This window comes from Coturnix japonica, chromosome 38, assembly GCF_054131305.1.
Source record: "Coturnix japonica strain WE chromosome 38, WE-NBRP24, whole genome shotgun sequence".
NCBI classification, from domain to species: Eukaryota; Metazoa; Chordata; class Aves; order Galliformes; family Phasianidae; genus Coturnix; species Coturnix japonica.
In genome coordinates this window covers 4132693-4159165 of record NC_140700.1, presented here as the reverse complement: position 1 = coordinate 4159165, position 26473 = coordinate 4132693, and the positions used below count along the sequence as shown (strand labels likewise).

General features: G+C 45.5%; 1 protein-coding gene across 3 annotated transcripts in view; it reads left to right on the top strand.

Annotated features, from left to right (window-relative positions):
* The window catches only part of PLXNA2 (plexin A2), a 302069-nt gene that overhangs the window by 18472 nt on the left and 257124 nt on the right, over window positions 1-26473 (top strand). For all 3 annotated transcript variants that reach the window (XM_032449324.2, XM_085526831.1, XM_085526830.1), the window contains exon 3: window positions 23826-23969. The gene's annotated coding sequence lies outside the window, so the exon portion shown is untranslated. The remainder of the gene's footprint in view (window positions 1-23825; window positions 23970-26473) is intronic.

The window sequence follows — 26473 nt, the reverse complement described above, 5'->3', positions numbered from 1 at the left end:
TGAAATACAAGCTCTAGAGACCTGCACCCAAAAGCTAACCACCCTTCCACCTTCAAAAAACAACCTGAAGTGCGTTAAAAGTTAATGATATCATTTTTGTTCTGCTTTCTAATGAGATGCCGCTGGGTCTTTGCTTCTCGCTGGGTAGAAGTCTTGGGAGTTGGGTTTTGTGCATCCACCTGAGCTGCAGCACGGATCCATTGCTTCCCCTGCAATGGCAGACCTTTAGCTAAAGGTCAGGTACAATTGTACTGGACTTCTCTGAACTTTAATGAGAGCCAGTGTTTCTATATTCTCGTCTGCAGGGAAACGAAGGGATAAAGATAGATGCTCTGACCAAAGCTCTTAACACTTTTGCTATATTAAAAGCACTTTGCATTGGGTCCAGTGATTACAAACCTTAGAAACTTCCTCAGAAATGCCTGAAAATGGTTCTGCTGTCCAGAAAAGTATAAAATAACTGATTTCATTACAACAAATGGATTCAAAATCAGGCGTGAATGAGATTATTTCTTCCAGGTGAGGCCTAGAAACTGGGCATGAGTTCCCAAAGTAACACACACCTGCAACCCATACCTGATTGAGTTGTTAGGTCTGGCAATGACCCTTTATTCTCTTAATTTTGAGCCAGTTTTGGGACTTGCAAGTTAAATTTGCTGTCTGCTCTTAGAGAAGAACCTGTTTCTACAGCAGTTGCTGAAGTCTCTTACAAAGCTCACCACTGAGGGATTGAGGCCTTCAGACTCTTTTGCCAGTGCTCAACAGGCAGAGAAGAGTAGATAGACTCAGTAGGGGAGACAAGCAAGCTCAATGCACTGACTGCTCTGACCACAGGGCTGGATGCAGCTACCCCAGTTCTTCAGCATCTATAACCCCACAGAGCACTGTGTGATTTCAGGACTTCAAAGAACTTTGCAAACTTCAACCTAATGTTTGATTAAATGTTCTCTATAGGCTACTCAGCTAAATCTTTAGGCAGCTCAAGCCTGGTATTCATTGAACTGGTGTAAAGCCAATGCAACTCCATGGCTTTTAGTTGAATTACAGTTCTTAATTCTCACCAGTCCAGGAAGTGTTTTTTAAGGGATCCCTCTATGTATTATCAACTGATGCTTCAAAAACCTTAGCCATTACTTAACAAGAAATGTTTGCAGCCTTCCCTTTTAAAACCTATCTCCTGGCCTTGCTTTCCAAAGCACAAAGGGCAAGTGCTCCAGCATTCCCACCAAACAGGGTTGGTGCAACTTAGTGCAAGAATGCAGCAATTCAAGGCATCTCTGCAGCCTCTTAAGAACCCATCTGCACATGATACTTCCCAGCCACATTCCCCCCCCCAAAGCCCATAAGTTCTCAGTCCATGAGCTGTGCACTCACCTGTTAATTAGGTACAACTCCGGCTTGCAACTGTTTTACTGAACTTTAAACCCCACCAAAAAAAGAAGGGGTTATGGAGATTGGAACTGAACCCAGCTGGTAAAGAAGTACTTTCAGGGCCCTATGCGTTCTCTTCTTCTTGTTCTTCTTTCCATTGACCAGAATTCCAGATCAAGTGGAACAGCAGCAGAAAATGCCAGCGTTCCTGCAGTGGGGTTGTACGGGTTGTCGTGCCCTATCAGCAAGGGGTGTTATAAGGGACTCAAGGGGTGTTATAAGGGACTCAAGGGGGTGTTATAAGGGAGAGGGGGGAGAGGAGCAGAGCCCTCTTTGGAGGTGCGCTTCGTGCACCCCCCAATAAATAAATAAATAATAATAATAAATAAATCGAGGGGAGGGAAAAGGGGGGGAGGAAAAAAAAAGTGCTGGAGCCAGGAGAGCAAAGTTCTGCCCACTTTAAGGTGGTGGCCCCAAGGTGCAGTCTTTATTTGCGCCCCTGCTCAGGCGGCTCCGCGCTCCTGCGGGCGCAGCCAATGGAGAAAGCAAAGCTGAGCGCTCCGCCCCGCGTTGCGCTGCGCGTCTCCTGCGCTCCTCCTCCGGCCTCTCCTTTAGGGAGGGGATATCCGAGCAGCGCTTGGTTCAAAGCACACTAAAGTTACAATAAACCCGTTCTAAACCAAGCGTTTATGATCTTAGAGATGGCATTGGAAGAGCTTCCATGCATTCATCCCAATTCCAGCGCTAAGGTGTGAAATGACTCTCAAGTTGCCTGGTGTGTTATGCAAATCCCTTGAGTCCCTTATTTATACATACCTTTTAATGTCTTTTTGTAGTGCTAACCATATTGCTTTTCCATGCTGTTTCCCATATAAGGAGTGCAAATGAATCCCCTTCTTTTTCTTGCTCTTGCTGGAGATCCAAAGTGGAGCTGCTTTGGTTATGACACAGGTCCCAAGGTTGGTGTGCTCCTTTCTGCCTGTGCTGAGTTGCATTTAGCAGCAGTGTGTGTTGTGATTCCCCACAGTCCCAAGTAAAAAGTTTGGGGTTTTATTTGCCATGCTTTTAATATAGAGTTGAAGCTATCAGCCTATAAATACATCAGCCTATAAATACTCGTAGAGAAAAGGAAGTCAGTGTTTTCCACATGTGAAATATGCACTGCAGGTTATCACTATTAGGGTTATGTATTCATGTTTACCTATTGCTTGCTTTTACTTTAGTGAACAGGAAGCCAAACTCTTCAGTTTTGTGCTGCTGCTGCGTTTGGAGGTAGGGCAGTAGTTCTGCTAGATCGAAATCAGCTCTTTATTTGCTCCTGTAAAACAAGAAATAGCTTTGCTATTTACAGCTCTTTCTATTGAGGACAGATACGGTGGGGCTGGCTGCGGGGTGGATGGCTGGGTAAGAATGTAATGCCATTCCACTGTACCCAAGCATCAGTTGCTTTAAGCTTTCAATGCCCGTTAGGTGGAAAAGCTGTTGGCACATCATAAAGCTGCTGCCAGCTCCCAGGCCGTGCTGATGGAAAGGTATCAGGGGATGGAGGCTCTTCCCTGCCCTGTGTGATGGGCGCATTCCACTGCTTGGCTTCCCAGGAGGAACCCTGGGTGGTCTGAAAGCTTGTCAGCTTTGACCTCTAAATTAGTCCACTGAATGGAATCAGATTATTCACTTGGTCTGCAGGTTTTGAGACATGAAACGCAGTGGAGAAAAGCTCAGGGCCGCCTCTCTTGGAATTACCTGCTGTAAATTCAGTCCACAAGCAGATAGAGAAGGATTTGATGTTTTTCCTCCTTTGCCTCAGCAGTTTATTTATGATTGGTGGAAAAAGAGCTCAGTAAAGCAACTGCCTGTCTAGGAGTGAGGAGTAAATACAGCCATCAGACTTTGCAATCCCGATATTTCCTATCACAGGAATGAACCCTGAGGTATCGCTATTTCAATTCTCTTTCACATCATTTCTGTGGTGTTGTGCAGTGTAACCTCCCTTCCTGCACCCTTCCTCTCTGCAGCACTTGCTCTTCCATGTGCATGGAGGGTTGTAGCCCTGCAACCTTTCCTGTGTGCAGTCCTTTGATTGCAGGGAGTCATTTTCCCTGCTCCCTTCTGGCTTTAGCACTGGAGTTCCATTTACTGTTACTTCTTCAAGTCAGCTTTGCTGGCATTTCTGCTGCCAGCCTTTCACTGGTGCATGTTCTCTTTAGCACTGCAGAAGGAAGGTGAACATGCAGTATCTCTCTCTTCACACATCCCCTGCTCTGTGCTGTCAGGTGGGTATCTCTGCATTGCACAGCTCATCTGTACCCCCTCTGAGGCTGCATAGACCGGTGCTTGATAGCACCACAACTTGAGCTGTGCTCCTCATTTAGCGTGACATCCTTGCAGAGGTCAATCAGCAGATGACAGGTTCCACTAACTTTAAATAAAGTATTCTCATCTGTAATTGCTTATTTGCAATTTGCAGAGGAAAGAAAACTGATTGCACCAGTCTCTCCTGTCGCCCTCACCCCATCCCCAGGCTCCACACACGTTTACGTTCTCCTTTTCCCTTCCAAATTTAAAAGAGAAAACTGCCTCTGTTCTCTTCCCATTCTGCCTTTGGCAATGGGAGTTGGTTTTGGGTTACACACCTGGTTCTGCAGCTTGGCTCTTCCACATTAACCCATCTGGCTTCTTTCTTCCTTTAGAGGCATTGATTTAACTGTGGGATGTAACCTTGGCAGTCCTGTGCATCTCTCCCACGAGTCCGGTAGCAATGACTGCCTGGGGAGCAGATCTGCTTTGTGCTTTGCTGTATCACCCTGTGAGGGCTGGAGCACACTGTTAAAGCTTTCAAACCCTTTGGTCTGGTTTTGTTGTTTTGTTCTTGTGCTGCTCTTTTAGCCTAAAGAAGTGAAAAGAAGTACAGGGAGAAATAGGATGGTGAAGGGTTTAATTCTGTCTTTGTGGTAGGGAACATTTCCATGAAAGCATTTTCTTCTTTAAGAAGAGAGAGTTTAAGAGTTATCCATACTGCTTTGTTCTTGTTCAGCTTGTTTTTGTTTCTATCATTTACCCCCCCCAATGAGAACAGCCGCTGAGCTGCACGCTGTTCTCTTGGTGCTGATCTTAGGGGCTGCATCCATGTGGGCACCTCCATGCTGCTCTGCTTCTCACTGTATCCTGTCCTATTACCCATTGATGCCTATGCAATAGCTGTGCTTGCAGCCCCAGAGCAGTGCTGCAGCATGGTGTTGGTTCATGCTCATGCTGGGGAGGTTTATGGGCACCCATCTGCTGCCCTGTTACAGCCGTTCTAAACTTCCCAATGTCTCTCATGCCCCATCACAGCCTTTCCAAACTTATCAGGTCTCTCGTCCTATTTGGGACGTTGCTACCCAGCTGGTGTTTGGGAGGAACCCTAAAAGCCAAATGCCTTTATGTGCAGTGCAACAAACTGGGAGGTGAGATCTGTAACGAGCCATACTGTGGCAGAAACCCAGGGCTAAGGAGGGGACATAGCAGGAAGCTGGTATAACTGAGTCATAGATGGAGATACACGTCTGTAGAGAGCTGTGTTGTTTATAGTATAAAGATGTACAGAGAAACACAGCACAGAATGGAAAACTAAATTACAGAGAAACCTATTACCTGGAAAATATGGAGGTAATATTCCTCCCACCGTTCAGTTGTTTAGGGCTACATTAAAAAGTTGCCTTCCACTATAACAGATGCTCTGAAGAATCTGATAACTCTTGTAGGTGGGAGGGAGAGCTTCCAGGGAGCCTATGGTCTACAGGAACAGTGTGTTTGTCTTTCACTGTATATTAAGAAAGCCGTGAACAGTAGGTTATGTCTCTTTGAAAATGCTTTGGGCACACATCTGTGCAGGTAAATGAATTGTGCTGCTTTAAGCCTGATGTAATAAGAGATCCAGGCCCCTAAATCACACCATGTCCCCAGCTTTGGGAAGACACTGATGCTGTGTTCCCTCCACCTGGAGGATGCACACTGCCTGCACTTCTAAAAGACTTTTCCTATAGGTTGTTGCATTTGTTTCCTTGCTTCTACCTGACTCGGACCACCAGTGCAAAGCTCGGCTCGGTGTGCAAATAGAAGAGAATATTAGATCTCATGGCTAAGCAAACAAAGTGAAATGAAGGCGGTTCTGCAGCTGGCAGGCTGCTGCTTGAGCATGGCTGCACATCAGTATGCAACGCGCTGCAGTGCGTGAGGGTTCGGAAGCAGCTGGGTCTGACTTCTCCTATGTTCATATTTAGGGCACGGACGGGAGCACTGCTGACAGCTCTGACAGTGTTTGCAGATGGAGCTCTCTCCTAGTTCTTTCAATTAATCTATTTATGATTTCATGCAGGTTGGGTTTCATTTCCTGCAGTGACACTTTTGTTACCTTTAACGTGTGCCAGCACGTTCCCTTCAAACAGACGTGCTTCTTCATTATCACTTGAAACAGCAGCTCCTCTTCCTGCAGCAAACCTGGAGTCTCCCAAAATGGAGAGGTGCATGGAGAGGCTCTGCAAAGGGGGTTAGTGTGGGTATATGTTATACCCAGACAGCAGAGCACTCCTACCTCCTCATTGAGGGCACTGCTTGGTGTTTCTCCCCCAAAGAAAGCAGAGGATGCTGTAGTTGACCATAGAGCTCAATGGTGGTTTTATCCTCTCTGTGCCAATTTCTACGTGATGGATTTGGGCACAGACATCTCTTTGTGCAATCACATGCACCGCCGGGATGGAGCAATTGATGTTTATGAGTACGTTTGTGTCTGTGTGCTGTTCTGACCGTCATCCTTATGAAACTACAAGTGCTGACAAAGCTGAGTGTGAAAATGTGGTCATGAAAAGTATGAGTTTAGTTTGGATAAGTACCGCTGGATTCCGAAGGGTTTTCATAGCATTCTAGCTTTTACTGGCTCCCTTTACTGGCAGTATTAAGCCCGGGTGTGGCAAAAATGGATTTGTATGGCTTGAGCGAAGCCAAAAACGCCACAATTTTTCTGTTTTTGGGCTCTTGTTGGGCTCTTGAGAGGGAACAACTCAATAGAAGATAGACAGTGAATGGCTGCAGCAGCTACTGGTGGCTCTGTGCTGCATGGAGAGCAGCTCCCAAGCATTTGGCACAAGCAATGGGGAGAACAGCTTTGAAGTGAAGAGTTGGGGGCTCACATAACATCCCCGCTCCTGGTTCAACCCACTCCCCCTCCACATAGGCACGGATCTGTTCCCTCTGCAGCTTTATAACCTGATCTCGTGCCCATCTCCAGCACTGGTACAGCACAGAGCTCCATCCCATGGGACACTCTTTGCTTTTTGGGGGTCAGTGGCAGACAGACCATCTTTCCAACCTGCTCCTCTGATCTGTTCCAGCACGTAGAGCTGCTCAGCTTTGTCAACTAATTCTTGGCCTTTTGTCTGCAGCTTGTGAGTAACACGAGCCCTTCCCTTGGGGATGTGCAGTTACATGCTGGCTTATCGAGCTGCGATCCCAGCCAGGGACACGCCTTTGGGAACGTTCCTTTCTTCAGCATTATTCAGCTCTGTGCTGTCTTGACTTGTTCTGCGCTGCTCTCCATCGTAGCTGTGAGCAAACCCTGAGCCAGCTTCAAGTGCACTATAGAGCTCACTTAAATCCAGGGAAAACGACCCTTAGCTGCAGGCATGTTGGTTCAGTGTGCTGTGGATGTGGGCTTCTCCAAGCTGGGGAAACACTGCCTGGGTTGTGTATTGATATCTATAGGTCCTGGCTTTATTTGGGTGTGTTGCATTAATGCTTGGATTCTTTCATATGGCATCTAAGCTGATAACTTGAGGTTTTATTCTTCTGTCTCTAGTACTGGCAGCCTTAAGAATACACACACACACAGTGACTGGCAGCTGTGTTACAGCCTGAAATCTGAAGCATGCTGAAAAACAATCACTTCCATTTCTAGCGCTTCTGTAAGCGATGTTTCCAAAGGCAAAGCCACCTTATGAACAGTCTGTGAGGTTTGCCTTAAAACTCTGCATTGTGTCCTGCCTGGGATTGAATGGGGCAGGGAAAGCACTAATGGGATCAGGCATCCTAAAACTGGGATGAGGTTGGGCTCAGGTGTGGGGACTTACTTTGGTTAGAAGCATGTTTTTAACCTTGCAAGTGATGGGCTGTTTGTAGGATCCCACTATGCCATCCTTCTATGAATGGTTGAGAAAGAGATGTTAGATTGTCTTGTTGTTATCTGCTATTTTCGTGTTCTGAGAGAGTGTGTTTGGATGTGTGAGAAACCAGAGTTACACATAGATGTCCCCAGTGACTGGAAAAAGGGAAACATCACTCCTATTTACAAGAAGGGGTGGAAGGACAGCCTGGGGAACTACAGGATGGTAAGCCTCACCTCTATGGCCGGGAAGCTCATGGAACAGATTGAACAGTTCCTCTTGGTATATGTGTTAAGGCATGTGAGGGATGAGTGGGTGAGCTGAGACAGCCAGCATGGCTTCACCAAGGGATGGTCGTGCCTGTCCAATCTGATCTGCAGAAGTTATTGCAGATCTCCACCAGCAGCTGGTGTCCTTAGTGCCCATATGGGTGCCTTGTGCCCATGCACCAGGCGGTTTGTCTGCTGCCTCCAACACAAAACAGGGACTGCAGAAGCCCTGCTGCATGCATTTGAAGATGGCATGATCTAAGCTCTCATCCTCATTAAGTTAATTTCTGTCTGGGCAGCAGACATGAAGCAACTCGCTCCATCAATGTATTGCTCAGAAATTACTGCAGCAAAGGCATCGGGCAGCCAGGGAAGACTGACAGCAGGCACTGTCTTGCAGGTATATGCAGTTTCTCAATCACATGCGGGTTGTTCATTGTCTGCGCTTGCAAAACCTTGCAAAGCCAGTGGATTTGAGCAGCTACCCTTCACTCCCACTGCAAAGCAGAAATGAATTTGACTCATCAGGTTCCACAGCTGTGTGTTGTTTATTTTCATGGTGTTTTCTTTGTGCAGTGCATAGGGGAGCACAGCGCATGTTGGACTTACATTCAGATCTCCTGATGCTGCAGCAGGGGCTGTATGTGATGCATAGATGATACGTGGGCATGCAATATCCACGGGGGATGGATTCTGGTCTCTGGTGACTCACTTAGACATATTGGGTGCGTTGTGGATGAGTGGTGGTATGATCTCACCTTTGCTCTATGTGTGTTTTCAGCAGCCTGGTGAGGAACTGAGAGATATCAGTGTTTGTGCTTCTGCTGCTCATTTATTCTGCTGCTGGCGTGTCCAAGTGTGGACTACAGTGTACAAAACCACTAAGTATGTGCATAAGTTCTAGGAGGCAATGGGCAGCGGAGCAGTTCCTGCTGCTGAGAGCAGTGCAGAGCTGGGGGGAAGCAATCCCTTTTTCATTTGGTGTGTATCCAAGCGCATAAATAAAACATCAGTCCAGTAGGTATTACTGAAGGAATAAAAATCAGTTCTTAAAACTCACCTTCAGCTATTATCAGTGATAATATAATAAAAATAAATAACCTTGGTAGAAGTCATTGTTCGTTACCCTAAGGAGGGTGCAGGATGCTTTGGAGCCATCTGGGAGTTCTGCTTTTCCATCCAAGTTCAGAACATCTTTTTAAGGGGTTCAAAACTCATTTGTGCCTTAAAACTTCTTATTCAGAAGTGCAGGACCAGAGGCTACCCTTCAGCTGGCATCAATCTGCCTGCATAGAGATAAACTGGTTTACTCTGGCTGAAGATGTGGCCCTGGATGGAAGAGATGGAAGCAGGTGAATGTAATTTCTCTACATTTCCACTCAAGCTGCACACGCCTGGAGCACCAGAAATTGAACGGCACTTTCCCTAAGAGTAAAAAAGTTATTAGCTTCATATTTGTGTTAGTGCTTCACTGCCCTCCCTCTTGACTTGATCATCACACGTAGCCACGGGCTGTCTCTGGCAATGACTCTGTCTCCCCAATAAAATTAAAAATCACTTTTGTTTCATATCTTTTTAATAAGATGTGTCCTTTTTAATAAAGGGCTCTGCTCTTTAACGGGTGATGCGCTGATGAGCAGCGAGCTCGGAGTTTATTGCGTTTCCCTTCATTTGAATTTCTCTTGCTGTGTTTCAGCTGGAACAATAAAGCAAAGTAAGAATCCCCAAAGGCTGTGCATGTAGAGCTGCCACGGTCCTGCTGCCACTGTGGGTTGAAATGGATGCCCGGTGTAAGTGGGAGCGTGGCTGTTGTGTGCTTGGATGTAAGGAATAGATTTTGATGCTGAGTGTATAATATAGGAAAGAAGAGAGGCACAGGTTTGGGTATGTATGTATGGGTAGGTCTTTAACTGTGAAGACACAGATGGGCCACAGTGGAAGGATGCACGTTGATTTTTAGTTCCTTATTCTTGGAAATGAGACACGATTTTCTTTAAATTATACTGAATTTGGTGCAGTTCTGCTACAAAGAGTGACCTGGGCAGGGGCTGAGCCCAGTGCTGCCCTTCCATCAGTACAGCCCAGCACTGTGATGCTCAAACCCCTCCAGGTGTGAGCTCATTGTGCCTCCACTCTCCAAGCCCAGAGCAATCTGAGCCTGCTAAAACTTCCTTTAATTAAACCTGAACCTCCTGCTGCCACTCGTGTGCTGCGGTTTCTGGGGTTTTCCAGTGCAGAAAAGCGTAACTGTAGGCTATGTTTTCCAGGATGGAAGAGGGAAGGTGATACAGTTACAGCCGCTTTGCATATTTGTGATCCTCAGGCTCTTCCACTTCAGTTCATTCCAATGGCACAAGTTAGGACAGCGCTGCTGTGTGCTGGGAGCTGCAGGGTTTGGGGCCCTGCTCCTGCTGCTCTGCTGTCTCCCTTTGCAAGTGTGCATCAAGCAAAGTCTAAAACAGAAAACAGCCAAAAATAGCTACAGGTGATCTCAGCAGATTTGCTTTTGCTTATTGGTGCCCTGTGGCTAATTTGGCGTAAAACTAATCGTTGCATCGCTTTGACAGTTAATTAAGACGTGATAAGGTGCAGTTAATGTTGAGCTATCCTTTATTGTAGGGTATCTTGTTTAAATGCCCAGCTTGCACCTGGATAAATCAGACAGGATCTCTATGGTCACACTGTCCTCGAGGCTTTGCAGCACTCCTTCATTTCAGACCCTGCTACTGCCACCATCCCTGTGTGTTGGTGAAGCTCTGTGTGTATTTAGAAGGAGAAATGAAGGAAAGTTGTGAATTCTGTTTTATTTTGACTTGGGCAGGTAAATAGGAAGGCAAGTTAATGTTCATTTCTAAGTTTCTTGTTTGAAGTGTTCTAGGTGTTCATCTTTAGGGGTGCTGTGTTCTTTCTGTCGTGGCTCTCCATGTTCTTCCTCCCACTGTTTTTCTGTGGCTAAGCTGTGATGGAGAGAAGTGGATTCCAGGTGTGTGAGCCATGAGATATTTACTGGTCGAGGTTCAGAAATTCCTACCCTGAGGTGAAGGGGGAAGTAAGAGGGAGGAGAAGAAAAGGAAGAGAAATGAGAAAATAAAGTAGGCTCCAGCACCTGCCATGTAATGATGGGTTGTGTAGATAAGGCGGTTTTAAGGCACATTCCAGACATCTGGGTCCTGCCCAGACACAGCACAAAAGAAAAGGGAGACTTAAAACAACAGCCAGCTCCTTTTAGCCCCAATCCAGTGTGCACACACATGGGAGAGCAGCTAAGCCCAATGAAAACCTTTCTCCTGGCCCATGTTTTCCTTCCAGGTTTAAGTCTACCCCCCTCTGAGCACACGCAGCCCCTCTGATCACGTTGATGTCTGTCACTGAGGGTTCAAGGTGCAGGACATGAAGGGCTGGGGCTGCCCTAGAGCTCTACATGGGGTTGGGTGAATGCCACATCCCCTTCAGTCACCCCTACATGGATAATCATTCATTAAATAAAGACTCCTTATAGTTATCTCATGTACTTGTGTGCCTCAAAATTGAAGGAGGATGAGAGTTGAACGTTGCGCTTTGGGCAGCACTTAGCATTGCACTGAACCTCATTCTGCTCCCCAGAGCACAGTGAGAAGGCAGGATGCTCTCCAGCCTCCATGCTGGCTTTCCACCCTCTTGTTTTTATGCTCCTGCAACCGATTTGTTCCCACTGGAGCTAAGGATAAGGCCTTTATGTGTTCTGGGGGATGCTGCTGTAGATTTATATCTCAGAGGTACGTGGCACATCTCACTGGGTGACAAGGGGAATATAAAGTTGCTTAATTCACTGGGTTTTGCCCAGGTGAAAGCGACAGGAGGAACAATGGGTAATTGTAGCAGCATCTTAGGAAAATGCTGCTGCGATAAAAGTGGAATCACCCAGTAAAAATGTGTCATAAAGCTCCTAAATTTCAGCTCCGCTTGTCACGCCGTCGCCGAGCAAATTTGTTCTCTGTTGGACTGTAAAGAATCAAGTGGTAAACACTGGTGTTTGGTGCAGGAATGGGAACATCTCTCTGTAAGATGGGAATCTTACCTGGGAATGCAGAGATCTGCAGCAGGAGGTGTTGGCTTCTTTGGGAAAGATGGGTGTTTTTAGGATGTGTGAGAATCACCACTTTGGTCTCTTTTTAGTATTCCCTGGCAATAATATTGGTGTGTGTTTGAGTAATCACAGCTATAATATTGAATTTATACCTATCAAATAACACTTTTGATGTGCTTTGACTGCATCTGCACCTTGCATGTGTGCAGGGTCCTCACCTGGGGTTGCTTTTAGTCACCTGGGGCAACACGAAGGGAAAAAATAGCACTTAATAGAACCTTTTTTCCCCCTCCTTGCTATCCCTTTGTCCCATGTAACCTCATGGGAGATGGCCAGCACCCTGTCTCTTCCCCTTTGGATTGAAGGCAGTGCTGGTGAACAAAGGTATCTCGACACTCTTGAGCAGGCAGTTTTAAACAGCCTTTAAAATACATATTCAATTCAATTTAAAGCAGGCTAAAGCCCACGGAAAGGTTAAAATATCTTTTGAGCCTTTTCCCAAATTTTAACTCCCTTATCTTAATGCATTGTATTGCTTCCTGCCCATTTAGTCCATTTCTATTCAACTCAGGGAAGTTTCCTCATAATTACTTGGCCCCCATCTGATTCCCCCGAGGTTCCAAAATGCAAAACAATTCTTCACAAGGCAGAGATTGCTTTTTACAAGCTTTAATGGGAGGTAAAAAGGGAAAAAGAAAAAAAAAAGGCATTAAAATGATGTGATCTGAGGTAGATATTCAGCGCTGAACCGTTTTCTATAAGGCTTCATTTAGCAGAGAGCAGATATTATGTGGTTTCATGAAAGAGGGGGGTTGAGTCTGCTCTTGCTCACCCTGGTAACAAATTACCTTTGACATGAGCAGAGCAAACTCTTAGAATGTGCAGACTGACATCTTTTCACTGCATTCAACATAATCTCTGCAGTGAGGGCTATGGAAAGAGCGATATCCTGATGTAAATGAGAGCATTGACATCCATCACATTGATACAGCTATCAGACCTGGCGGGTTCTGAAGGCGTGGGGGATAGGAAGGAGCATTTAAGTTTTCTCTGTTGAAACATTCCTTCACGTGATGTAATTTTCCATCCATATATCTATCATTAGAGGCAGGAATTGCATTCATTTTCACCAGTCAAAAAGATGATGTTCACTTCTGGCCCTCTTACATTCCCTTTGTTTTATCTACCAAGTGGATGATGGGCTTTTCCAGGTGCAAAACTCCTGATGTTTCAGGTGTGAGACAAGGAGGAATGTTATGAGCTGCTGTACCAATCTGTGCTGATAGCATGGCCTGACTTGTAAAACTCAGTGCCTTTATCTCATACACTGTGAGGCAGCAATGAATTTAGGGGTGATGTTACCAGGACTGTGGTTTCTGATGTAGCACTTGATTCACACACACAAGTTGCTTTTGCAGGCTCTGGAAGGGCTGAAGGGGATTTACTATCACTGTTTAGGCTTTGCTTGCACTGACATGCTTCATGCCCGAGCAGGGCTGTGCTATGTGCAAAGCAGCGCTGAAATGGAAGCAGCAGATGGAGTGAGCTGAGAAAAACAGATGTGTTCAGTGGAGGGGCAGAGGGGCAAAGCTCCTTGCATAGGTCAGAGAGCCAAAGCAGCATGAGCTCTGCTGCTGCCCATGGGACAAGGAGCTTTGTGCATGGTGATGCTGCAGTACGGGTGCACCACGTTGTCCCACTCACATGATGTACAACCAGGTTCCTCAGCAGCTCCTCCCATCCTCTTGCATTGTGGGAACCACAACTTGTCACTGCAGAAGGGAGCTTCAATATTTTATGGGGAGAAAAAAAGCATTTTAACTCATGGCTTTTGGTGAATATCAGCTTAATATAACTGTGATTTAAAAGAGCCTTTCATTGCCTTTTATATTATGCCTTTCTATCACCTGCCCTATGGGTTTCCTTGCTTTCCATCTCACAAATCCCATTACTTATTAATTTCCCCATAATACATAATAGAGGTAGAAAAGCGTATGGCATCCCATTCAGCAGTGATTTACAAGTCTCTTAGTTCTGAAGCAACATAAGAAAGAGCAGACGTTTTATGAGTTTCCTCTGGATGTTTTCCTTGGAAAAATACATAAAGCATTGCATATGAACTTCAGACTTCTTTGGGCATGATCTCATGACTGCATCTCTTGCAGCTCTGCTGAAGGTGCGATCTGATGAAGATTACAGAAGCACAGCAAGATGGTGAGCAAGATATACCTCATGCTTATTATGGTAATGGATGTAATATCCATGGAAATGCTGATGGGCTTTGCTTTGAGAGGAAGAACTGCAGGCAAAGAACAAACACACAAAAGAGCATTATTTACCCACATTCCCAATCAGGTTTTTTGCTAACATGTTAATCCCTCTACAGAGGACCCATGAGAAACTTTGATTCTCTCTACAGCTTGGAGAAAATGGCGAGCACGTAGCATGAATCAGAGGGGCTCATTTAGGAATGAAGACACCATTACTCATCCTGCTCTGGCATGAGGGAGCATCTGGCAGCCTAGTCTGCAATTCAGTGAAGGCAACAGGAGGCAAAAGAAAAGAAGCTCTAGCTCCAGTACACCTCTTGTCAGCTCAGCAGGCAGCATATGAGACCTGGGTGGAGGCAGATGCTGAGCTGAGCCTTTATGTGCTTTGCTTTCTGTTTGCATCTATCTGCTCTTTCCAGCTTCTTTTTTAGTACGAGCTCGGGATCACAATGCAATGCACAGAGACAAATGCTCTGTGTTACCTCTGCTCTGAGAGCTGTGTTGCAGAAAGGTGGAGCAGCCCCAAAGCAGACTGAGCCTGCATAGTGTGTGGATGTGGAATTGGTCAGATCTGCTTCTATGTGCCTCAACCCTGGATGGTATCAGCACTATGCAGGAGTTGACTGTACTGTGCTCCATTAGGGTCTGAGCAGAGTCTCTTGAGTAGGGAACCAGGGCTCATTTTTAATGTCCTCTGCACCCATGCATGGTGGTGAAACTTAGGCTGAGCAACCCATGTATGTTGTTTGTTCTCCTACCAACAAGTGCCTGAAGTCACTGTGTCAGCTGGGAAAGCTCAGGGTGTTGGGGCACCATCCCACCCTTGTCCTGGAACAGCCCGTGTTCTCCTCCAGCTGTTTTGCTGCTGATCCGAGGATGCTACCTTGCTACTTAAGGATTTCTAAGCAGGCCCAGTGCAGCACAAAGCTCTGGGGCCATCTTAGCAGCATTTGTGTCATTTCCTCCTTTATTTACCAAGCAGCCGAGGTGGGAGCGCGGCAGGAAGGCGGGCGATGGAATGTTCCTTGCACAGACTTGCAGCCGCCGCAGGAATGCATGCAAGACACAGCATGCTGCCCTGATTGTCTGCCTTCATTCCCCTCCAGGTGTAGGCAGCTGCTGGTGCTGCTCTTAAGGTTTAATGTGACATCTTTCTAATTAATAGAGTTTCTCACTGGCCTCCTTTTGTCTCTCTTCTCCCCCTTTGCAGTTCTGAGACTGCAAAGACTACAAGCAAACAGGGCAAGGAAAGGATGTACTTTTCGTTTTCCAGGAGCAAACAAACCAGTTTTTGTTCTTTCTTTTAAGGTTGTCTTTGTTGATGTATTTTTCATGGGCTGGTGAGGCCAGAGGTGTCCATAGAGCTCTGTGGGTCTAGAGGCTGGTGTCTTCCTCAGTCTCAGATGGGACATGCTTTGCAGTGTTGCTTCCTTTCTCTTTTCTCTGGTAGAGCCTGAGGTGGCAGGTTTAGGTGAATAATAGAATAGGTGAAGGAGTTATTTTGTTTGCTTTTCCTTCAGTTGGTCTCTTCTAAATAAGCATCATTTACCTCTGTGTGCATTCTGCAGCTCCTCGTGCCTTTCCCTCAGTAGACGTTTCAAAGGGATTACCAAATCAGCCTTGCTTTCAAACCATCTGGTTTCTGTACTTCCAAGTCAAGGTTTCTAAACTCTGTTGCTGTTTCCCAAGCCTTCAATGGCTTCTTTCAAGCTCTTCTGTCCTTTGAATTGCACATGTCCAAGTGTGAAGTCCCCCAGACAAATCTCCCTGTAGAAGAAGGTAATATAATGATGGTAGGAAGCTCCATTTTTCTAACAGAGCGGCTCATGTGCATCGCCCCACGGGAGCTGAAATCTGCAGCGATGTCTCCTGCCTGCTTCATCTTAAAAGCATTTTGTGATGGTGACAGATCATTTAAAATCAGGGTAAGGAGATTAGAAAACAAGGGCATGGAAAATGATGCTTTGTGAGCTGGTCAGGGTTGATGCAGTGCTTCTCATTTCTTCTTTGTTTATTTCTTTGCCTGACTTCTGTTACCGACTCACCCTCTAAACGCTTTGGGATCTCTCTGAGCAGGGACCATCCATTGAATTTTAGTACAATGTTTGGCACAGAAGGGTCTGGCTCTTGGGTTGAGCGCTGCCATGGCTGCTATAACAGTGTTAATAGTACTAGGAGCAAAGTATCTTCTCTTGTGCATCCCCTTTGCAGAGAGGTATTAACCAAATATTGACTTCAAAGGACGAATCTTTGTTCTAAATATAATGCTCAGAAGCATTTTATAGCCAATTATTTGCAATTAGAATTAAGGGAGAAACCCCCTTCCCCAAACTACCTATAATTACAGCTGTTCCTTTCATGAAGTATGAATCCAGTAATTAAATCATTTCAGAAGTTTCAGTTCTCTGGGTGATTAAGATGAAGCATGCTGGGTGTTGCCTCTGTGCGTTTTGGGTCCTATGTTATCAGTGCAGCTCTTAGCAGCAAGATTCTTCTATTGCTTCTCATGACCCAGAGTTCCTGTAGGATGCATTCATTATTCGTGATGAACATTTAACTATAAAGGCCTTCTCTTAGTTGATTTTTGGTAGTTGGCAATGGTGGGAAGCAACAACTGTCTTAAAAGTAAACGACTGAGATCGATTCTAAGATGAGCAATAAAGAAATGATCGATGGTGATGATCTGATAGGGAAATGAGGGGCATCAGTGGACAGCCATGTAAAATAAATAGGAGAAGCACTAGAGCTGCAAACAGGCTCAGCTCGTGTTGGCGTTGGGGCTGTAGAAAATGGATGTCTGGAAACGTTAGTGAGTGAAGGGAGAAAGATCAGGGCTACATGTTCATGTTTTACCAGCTGATAGCAGCACCTACCTTTGAGTTTTCAGTTGGTTCAGTTGCAGATCAGGATGATAAGCAAATCTAAGGATACTCGGGTGAGTGGCTGTGAAGGAGGAGCTGTAATTTTTCCCCTCTGAGGTCACACTCATCCACTTTTGTGCATACCCAGCAAGGAGTGAAAGGAGCAGATGCTTTTTCTTGCTATTTCATTGATGTTCAAGAGACTATTTTTAGATGCACCTTCATCCAAAATGAATCCTACAGAGGATACACACTGTTAAATATTGCTTTATTTTCCCCCAGAATAGGAAATATCTGTCTGCCACCTTCCTCCAGCCATGAGGACAGCATGGAAATCACCCGCAGTCTTATTTTCAGGGGGAACCAAACAGTCTGAGCTTCCAGTGGCTGCAAATGGAGCTGCACATTCCCAGTATATCTGAGTATCAGTGTCTGGTGCTTCCTGAATGCCTTTGAGGGCTTTGCTTCAGGTGTAAGCTTGATTTGGATGAAAGTCTGGTGTCTTGTAGGGCACCGGGGAAGCTCTGTGCTAGAAGTGGTTTAATTATGGAGCTCCTTAAGGTCTTTCCACTTCTTCCTTATTCGGCCATACAGGCTTCCCTGCACTTTTCCACCCTTCCCCCATTGCCTCTCCCTTTCCCGACCATAGGTAGCCACACATTTTGATTGAGGTTTAATCTCCTTTCTTCCTTCCTTTGCAAACCCATCTCCTCCCATGCCTGGGGCCGATCTGTCAGCTCAAACGCATCACAAATCAACTTGACAGTGGAGATCTCCCCTGGAGCCACAGCACCGCCAGTTATGCTCCTGCAGATTTGCAGATAGAGAGGGTGGGGTGCATTTTCCACCTAAAACCCGGGAGCATCTACATGGAAGTAAATTTCCATTCCACTCTTGCCTTTGTTTCCAACTCTTGCTTTCTACAAAGCAGGTCCCCAGCCAGGGGAGGATTCAGAGGACCACAGTGTGCCATCTTCATGCATGCAATTGCTGCTGCATCCTGCAGTGCTGTTGAGGATCTCGGGCAGCTTAAGAAAGTTGAACCAGCTTCCCATGCCAGCCATCACTAGAGCCATGTGTAGAGTTCTGTGCTTCCTTTTTAACTCATTTCATGGTGTTAGCAGTATGGGGAAGTCTCTTGGATACCACTGAGCCATCACTAACACAAACCAGTGGCTGTTGGACCTGAATCAGCAGCTGCACTGAGCTTAGGCAAAGGTCAGATACCTTGTTTGAGGAATAGGACCAGGTCTCTCTTGTTTTTATCTGTACGTTGTTGCAAAGGGAAAAAAAAGCTAGAAACTAGCCTTGGCTTGTGCTGCTTTTTCAGGACTTATTCCGAGTGGCAGCAGAGCCTGTATTTGCATTCTCATGAGAACAGAGCAGATATGCCATGCAAATGTAAGCATCTCCTTCCTCTCCTTAAAAACCTGACTTCCATCTGGGAGTTGATTAGAGCGCTTGCAGGAACATTTGCTCACCTGGTTGAAGTCTTTATTCCAAAAGCTTATCACCATTGTGGGGTCAGAAGGAGCTGCTCCTGTCTGTATCAAGGAAAATAACATGGTTGGAGCAAGACACAAGAAACAGAAGGAAAAGAGGCCCCTCCTGGCCATCTTGCCATGACAAACAGCATGACCAGGCTTTGCCTAATCTGCTTGTGGATGCAATCACTTTTGGAGGCAGAGTTCTTCCAAGTGCACAACCTTTCCTGCCATCCGGGGAAGTAAAACTGCTCCTATTAGCTGAATTCAGCCCGAAGTTGAATTGCTTACCATGTTTGATTTATTGGTTTTGTGAAATGCAAAGTCTTTAATGTTCAGTGCTCGGAGCGCACTGTAATTCTAAGTACGTTATTACAGTCATGACCAATGTAGGAATTATCTTCAAAGGCTTTGAGTTCCTCTTAGCGAGCTTTCCCAGTCCAACTACCAAGTCAAAGGAAGGCAGGGAGGTCTGTTCTTTCAAGGAAAAAGGAGTAAAGTGTTATAGGTCAGATGCATAGGAATGGCCTGGAAACACCGTGTGGAGAAAGCACAGGAATTATTTCTGAGCTCAGGAATAGTGCTATTCACTGTACGTAATTTTAATGTCTTGTGAATGGCTTCTTAGAAATGAGTTAAAAGTCTCCAAATCCCAGAATAGAAGTGGCTGTGTTAAAAATATCCACCTGGCTCACTGCTTTGCTAAATGCACGGAATCCTGTAGGCCAAACTTGGATGTGATTGCAAGCATCTCTCCAAGACATATTGGAATCAACAGCAGCGCAGAGGGTGTCTGTGCTCCGTGTCCCTGCACAGCCTCTGCTCAGAGCCCTCTGCCTTCAGGAGCTGTCACAACAAAAGCTATTCCCACCAGAATGAAATGCATTCAAAGTCATTTTTTGGAGGTGATTTGGGCACAGCCTACTGTGAAAATGAGATGGCACCGAGCTGATTAAATAATATTTATGCAAATACAAGTGCTGTCAGGGCGTTGTTTTCTTCAAGATTCAGCTTGTCAGAGACTCTCTTTTGGCTAAGTGTCAGGTTCATTGAGCTTGACTGAGCTAGCAGGAGCTCAGCATAGGGGGCCAAGTGCCAGAACCCCACAGTAACTCTTCTCTAGTGCATCTCCTTCCCATCTCCCACCCATAGATCTTGCTGCTGACTTCTTAGTGCTCCGCTGGCATCTTGGATTTCCTCTTTTCAGCTCCTTTTGTGCCTTACAAGTCCTGCATTGCTCAGTTACAAAGCAGCAGCTGCCTTGTTTTGTGATATTTTTTTATACCTTTTGGTCCACCCGTGGTTCCCTCGTTACAGAGGAATGTTGGCGTTGATGTTAGGAAACGACTAACAGGTGCTGAGACAGATGTTTGCAACAGCCTTGGGATATACAGATCCCTGCACAAAGAGGGCTTCAGAGGCTTTGAAATGATTTGGGAGGTAGTTTGAGGAACAGTTTTCAATGGTATTGAGGTGGCTTTGCAGGGATTCCTCTCTCACACTCAGTGCTTCGTACTGATCTGAGCTACACAGTCTATGTGGCACTGGGAGCCTGATTGCTCCCCATGTTCACAGATAGCAGGGAAAGTCCTTGGTGCCGTGACTCATCGGAGGAAATATTTGCATAACTGCTCAGAACTGAGCATGTATTTGCCTGAATGTTTTACGATGCTTTGTCTGAATATGCTTTTAAATAACAGTTCATTTGTGCAAGTGCTCCAGCAGAGTGTACAAGAGACATTATGACTCGTGGGGACTGCTGAAATGAATTCCAAGCCTTGATTTGAACAAATGTTTGCAAGTTCTTTCTCACAGTATTTACGCAGTTCTGATCTAAGCTTCATTAGCTCAGCAGATTCATTTCTCTGCTCCAATACCTCACTGGCCAGCTGGAGTCACAGAGTATTTTCTTGTGGCATTTTCAAGGGGATCCCTGGGGAGGGTTGGCTGATAAGAAATGAAAGAAGTTATCAAGCGTACATAGAATCACAGAATGGCCTGGATTGAAAAGGACCACAATGATCATCTGGTTCCAACCCCCTGCTATATGCAGGATTGCCAACCAGCAGCCCAGGCTGCCCAGAGCCACATCCAGCCTGGCCTTGAATGCCTGCAGGAATGGGGCATCCACAGCCTCCTTGGGCAACCTGTTCCAGTGCATCACCACCCTCTGTGTGAAAAACTTCCTCCTAAGATCCAACCTAAACCTCCCCGTCTCAGTTTCAAACCATTCCCCCTTGTTCTATCACTGCCCACCCTCATAAACAGCCGTTCCCCCTCCTGTTATGCTCCTTCAGTGTTGTCCTCTGCTGATGAGCCCCATCTGGAAGGATCACTTTCCTATGGTACTTCTGCCCAATTTAGATGGCAATGAGTCCTTCTCCCTGCATTGTGTATATATATCAGATGTAGTTATTTCTAAAACTAGCTGGAACACATGGGTTATAGTCCATGTAGATTAATTCTTTTGCCATTTTAAAATGGTTTTAGGTGCTTGCCTCAAATAGTCACAACACAACGTGGCCTAGGGCTTGGAGCTGATCTTACCATGGTTGCACTGGCAAAAGCCCACTGTCTTCTGCAGTGTTAATGCTGGTTTGGTTTTCACTTCGGTGTTTTCCTCTGTTATTTTGGCCATTCTCATTAGGAACTGAAGAACGAGGTTATAAAACCTCCTGAATCCCAGCTGCCTGCATTTGAATCTAAGTCTTCTCTTCCCACTAAATACACAATTGGTTCAGATTTAAGCTTCAGGCTTTGGCCCTTCTCCACCATCTAAAAGCATGCTTTAATCTCCTGAAAACCACGAGCTCGATAGCTTCTGGGTGCTTTAATTAAGTGAAATGAAAGATGTTAATTTCCATAAATAGAAGAGCTTCCAAGAACAGCACTGGGGCTCCAGCCCAGCCACCCACCCAACACACTGTGAGAACGACCTCAGTCTAATTAATGCTCCCTGATGGAGGGAGCAAGGGTGGCTTGAACTTCATCCCGAAAGATTCCTCTGATACGATAATGAGAGAAAGAGAAGAGCAGGTTTTGAGTGCCCTGCCAATGTGATAAAAACTAGGGAAGATGGAAGGCACTTCTTTTATCTACCCAAGTAGATACGAGGCACCCAGCACAGCCCTGAGCCCATCTCTTTGGCCAGGTCGTGATTTTGAGTCAATACAGACATCTAGTGGCCATAGAACTGGAAGTTGCATTGATCCCTGGGGGAGTTCTGTCCTTGCACCATCCTCCTTTCCTTTTCTTCTGTATTTCTTTCTTTATTTGCTTTAAGGAAGACAAAAGCAAGATCTCAACGTAGATCCTTATCAACGTGCAACATTTCCTTTGGTTCTAATTTGCCTTGAGCTGTTCTTGAGCTTTATCGTGGGAACACCAAAATGAAAATTCCAAGCTATTTTCATAGAAATATAGATCCCCTTCTGGAAACCTCAACGTTGCCTATTTATTGCTATTGAAACTGATTTGTGCTGATCAAAAGCTCTACCTGTGCTGTGAGCAAGTGAAGTTCAGAATTGCTTGAAACAAAGCTACCAAAAGACCGAGACCCCCAAGAAGAATCATTATGAGATGGCACACATGATGAGCTGATACTGGAGTAGTTAACCAAGAATTCTCCTTATGGCAGCAGCGAAAAGTGAGGCAGGAAGCTTCTTGTTCAGTCTGTTTGCATTGGCTTTTTCCTATCCAGCACACCTGCCCCTGTTCCCCAGGAACGGATGCCAAGGTGCATCTGTTCTCATAAGTGGAAAAATAGGATTCTCACATTCATTGTTGTAAGACTTGAAATCCCAATGTGACAATGGGATTTGGTTTTGGCAGCCGGCGTGGTATCTTTGGCTACTTTCAAGATGTGAAATTAAACTGTGTCATCTCTGCTACCTATGCAACTGTACTGCCTTTGGCAACAGCACAGGATGCATCTGCTCTGCAGAGCCTGGAATCCTTATTCACGTTGCTGAAGGCAACAACTGAATTTGGCAAGGAGTGTTCCATAGTCAAAATGCAGCAATTCAAAATCCCAAGTGCTTTCCCCCTGTGCTGTAGAATGTTACTTTAAAGGTGGGATCTGGGTTTGAATAGTAAACCCTTCTCCCTTCCCACAGCTGATTTTGTCCCATGAAAAGGGAGCCTGGTGATGTTACATGAGGGCTGCAGTTAAAGCATTAAAATACTGAACTTACAATATCAAAGCAGTTGCTAGAGCAAATGGAGCCAATTCACTGTGTGGCTAGTGGTTGTTTCTTTGTGCTAATGAAATGGGTTCTTTTCTGCATTGAATTGAATCGCAGCTAACTGAGCAGCAGTCAGCCCCGTGCCCTGCGTTCAGATAAATGTTGCCTTCCTAATGCTTTGTAGAAATGCAGGATGCTGATAGTTTCTTATAGTTGAGTAGACCTGTCTTTGTTCAGTACATGATTTCTGTTCCCATGTGCTGGTAGAAGGCAGCGAGTTACTCCGCCAGAACCCACTGATTAATCTTAATGAGCCTTACATCCTGGGAAACATTTTTATTGCAGATCTGCCTTTGCTTTTGCTCCCTGCCTCTATCTAAAAACCATTCCATGCCATTCAGTTGTACTGAACTTCCTTCTGCAAATAAAACCCCAATTCTCTTTCTGTAATTCCTGATGGCTCCCATGCTTGACGATGGGTTGCGTTAACATTTCCTTCAGGTGACATTGGATGTTGGTGCTCATGCTGCCTTCTGGTGAGGGGATTTGGGTCTTTCCCTACCAGCACTTGGTCCCAAACCCAGCCAGAACCATTGGGAGAGAGCTCACAAAGCAACCAAAGTGAGGGTAGTGAGGAGGAGGGCAGGATGGAACCCATGGGTGAGAGATAAACAAAGTGATGCGCTGCCGCGTCGTAGAAGAATGGATTTATGGGTTATGACATTCCTAAAATATCTTTATTTAATAATGAAAACTTCATTATCCAGCCCTGTGCCGAAGTGTTGCCATGGGCCTGCTGCAACTCCCTGGGAAGATCTTTCATCTTGACAGAAGTTCTAAATTACAGCATTAGTGCTCTAACGGAGAGGAAGTTATGGCCTATTTTGTCTGTCCAGGGAAATGAGACACGCATTACTATGGAGCGGGTTATTGAAATGTAATCACTGAGAATATTAAAAATAGGGGAGCAAAAAAAAAACTAGTCTGTGTGAGCCCTGGGGACAAATTAAGTGATAAACCTTGAGTGTTTACTGGAGTTTCATCATTTTATGAAAAAGTAATTCATCTTTATTACAGTTGAGGCTATTATGTTTCACACCATTAAGGAGGCAATGCATGGAGACCCTTAAGCTAATTTTCAATCCAGCTATCAGAACACATTATGTTTTTATTTTTATCACAGGTATTGCAACATCCTCCATGGCTGCGTGTTCTGACCTCCAGAAGCATCTCGGATTGTTTCAGACACAATGAAGTAGATCCAGCTCCTGCTCTCCAACTCATCATCAGCACTGTGTGTGCTTTGGCTCCTGGTCCTGACGTCCAGGTAAGGAGTCTGTTGTTTGGATTATAGCCCCAGCCCCAGGCTGTGACCCTGTGCAACACAGCTTTTAGGTGCTTTGGCTGCATTATGTGTCCCTCTTAGTCCAGGTTCCAAGAATATTGCAGTGAACTTGCTTACTGGCTTCACTAAAAGGGCAACATTTAGATAAATGCTTGAAACCATTCATAGGAAATGAATCTGGAATTTATGGTTGTAAGTATTTCCAGCAAAATCTCTGTGTTTGGATGAGAAACTCTGCTTACCGAGGAGCTCTGATCCGGTCATAGTAGAATTTCAGCCTCTGATGTGGAATGGATGGAAAACAAAGTGGCAGCCCTGGGTCTCTTTGTACCAGTAACTCAGACCTGATTTCAGGTGCTGGCTGATGAAGGGCACCTTTGCGAACACAGCTTGTTTCTGAAATGCATTCCTGTGTGTAGGGTGGGGGGGTCTCAGCTCCCAGCAGTTCCCATGTTGCCCTTGTTTGCCTTCTTGGGGCTCCCTACCACATTGTTCCACCATTTCATGATCAAGCTGAGAGTGAGGAAAGGTGGAACTTTGGGGAACCGATGCTGTGAGTTTGGTGAGGGCAGAGCACCCTCTCTAGCACAGTGCTGGTAGGACACCCTGAGCACCATCCTCTCTGTTGCCTCTACCTTGTGCAGGTATAGCAAATAAGGTACACCCAGCTACTGGAATGACCTGTATATAAACAACACAGCAGAGGCTGTTGTGTAGATGGGAATGCAAGGAGATTTGTTGTCTCATAGTGGCTCTGAAGGCAGGGATCTGTGGATTAAGGTCAGTATCTTCCAATGATACACGTGGCAACAGGGGACAGGGGCTGAGAATTGTCTGCACGTGTTCTGCAGACCAAGAGGAATAATTGCTAGGAACGCCTCGGTCAGGAGTTTGAAACAGAGAACAACATTGCTGCAATAAAATAAAAATGCAGTAAAGAGGATATACTGCTCCTGGTATCTGGTTAATCAATGGACTGTGAAGAGGCTGGGGTGATAAACTGACTATAATCAGAGCTAATTTCATGCAACAGAATATGTCCGTAAGATTAGTCTATTTAAAAACAATTTGAACTGAACTTCTGAAATGCAAAGCTGTTCTGCACTGCTCAGTTTCAAGACATGCCTTAAAGCAGATGAGGAAGGCAGGAACCATCAGACGTGTATAATTTAAACAATACCATCAACCGAGTATTGATTGCGAAGTAATGTACTTATTAATTAATAGATGTCCTCGTGTTAAATACATTTGTCAGAGCTTTTCGGAGGCCATTTAGTGAGATAAATGGTGGGTTGTATAGTGCAGTACTTTGTCATTAAATGGATGTCACTTTGGAAAGAAATGCAAAGATGTGCATTTGCTGGAGTGCAGTGCAGGGTGGATGGTCAAGCCAGCTGATTCCTGCAGCAGTGAGGAAGCAAAGGAAGCAGCCATAAGGGCAGCGACCATCTCCAGCCCATTGACCTACAGGTTTTGTGAGCTCTGTAACAGGCTGTGGGTCCCATTGGCATACGGAGCAGATCTGTGTGAGCTTGCACATCTCACATATACGCCGTATCCAATTTTCTTCCCTCCTTCTTCTCTCCTGTGTGCTGAGCAGACTTTTTCGCTGACTGCTTGATTGATGGATATTCAAAAGGCATCTTTATGAGCCCTATAAATAATCCCTTAAAGACTTTGCTTTCCTTGTTGTGCATTGAGGTGCCACTTGATGGTTTCTCCTTGCTGATGGTGGTCCTTGTTTGAGCAGTATCTGTCCTGGGCTGGGCTGGTGACTTTGGTGACATCTCAGGTACAGAACTGTGATGCTTCATTCTCAAGTGCTTAACTTGGCTTTTTGGAGCTGGTGTATAACATAGGCACTTTTGATTGGGGTTGATTTCTACATTATGTGAAGTGGAGACAAGTTTCCTCCTCTGAAAGGAGGTGTTGAACCACCTTTATGAGGCCTGTATCCTAAATCACTGCTCTGTGTTAGGGCACGTGTGGGCAGCTGCAAGAAAGATACAGCATCTGAGCTGGGTCCCCTTCCCTTTTCAGACTGCAGGGCTGTAATTCTAGCTGACAAAGTGTGAAATTCCATTTTTATTTTCAATTATTGCGTGATTTGTGGCACGGTCAGTTTAAAAAGAAACTTTCCTCCCTGTGTTTTTATATACGCTGAGTTCATTGTTTGCAGAGGAAACTCTCAGGGCAATAGAACCATGCTGCCTTCCAAGCATTGTACCTGGCTATGAGTTTTACAGGCATCCCCCCCCACCTCTTTCTCATCACAGCTTTGATTAATTTCTCTCTTTTGAAACATGTGGGCTCTTTTTTTCTTATGAGAGCCACTTTGCTGTTTGCCAGTGCACAAAGAGAACTGGGTCAGAGTGGGCAGGTTAGGAAACAGCGAGATGAATGAGAGATGGAGCAGGTACACATGAAATGCAGCATCAGGTGTCACTTTTGTAGGGGTAATTGAACAGAGAGATTTATGACACTGA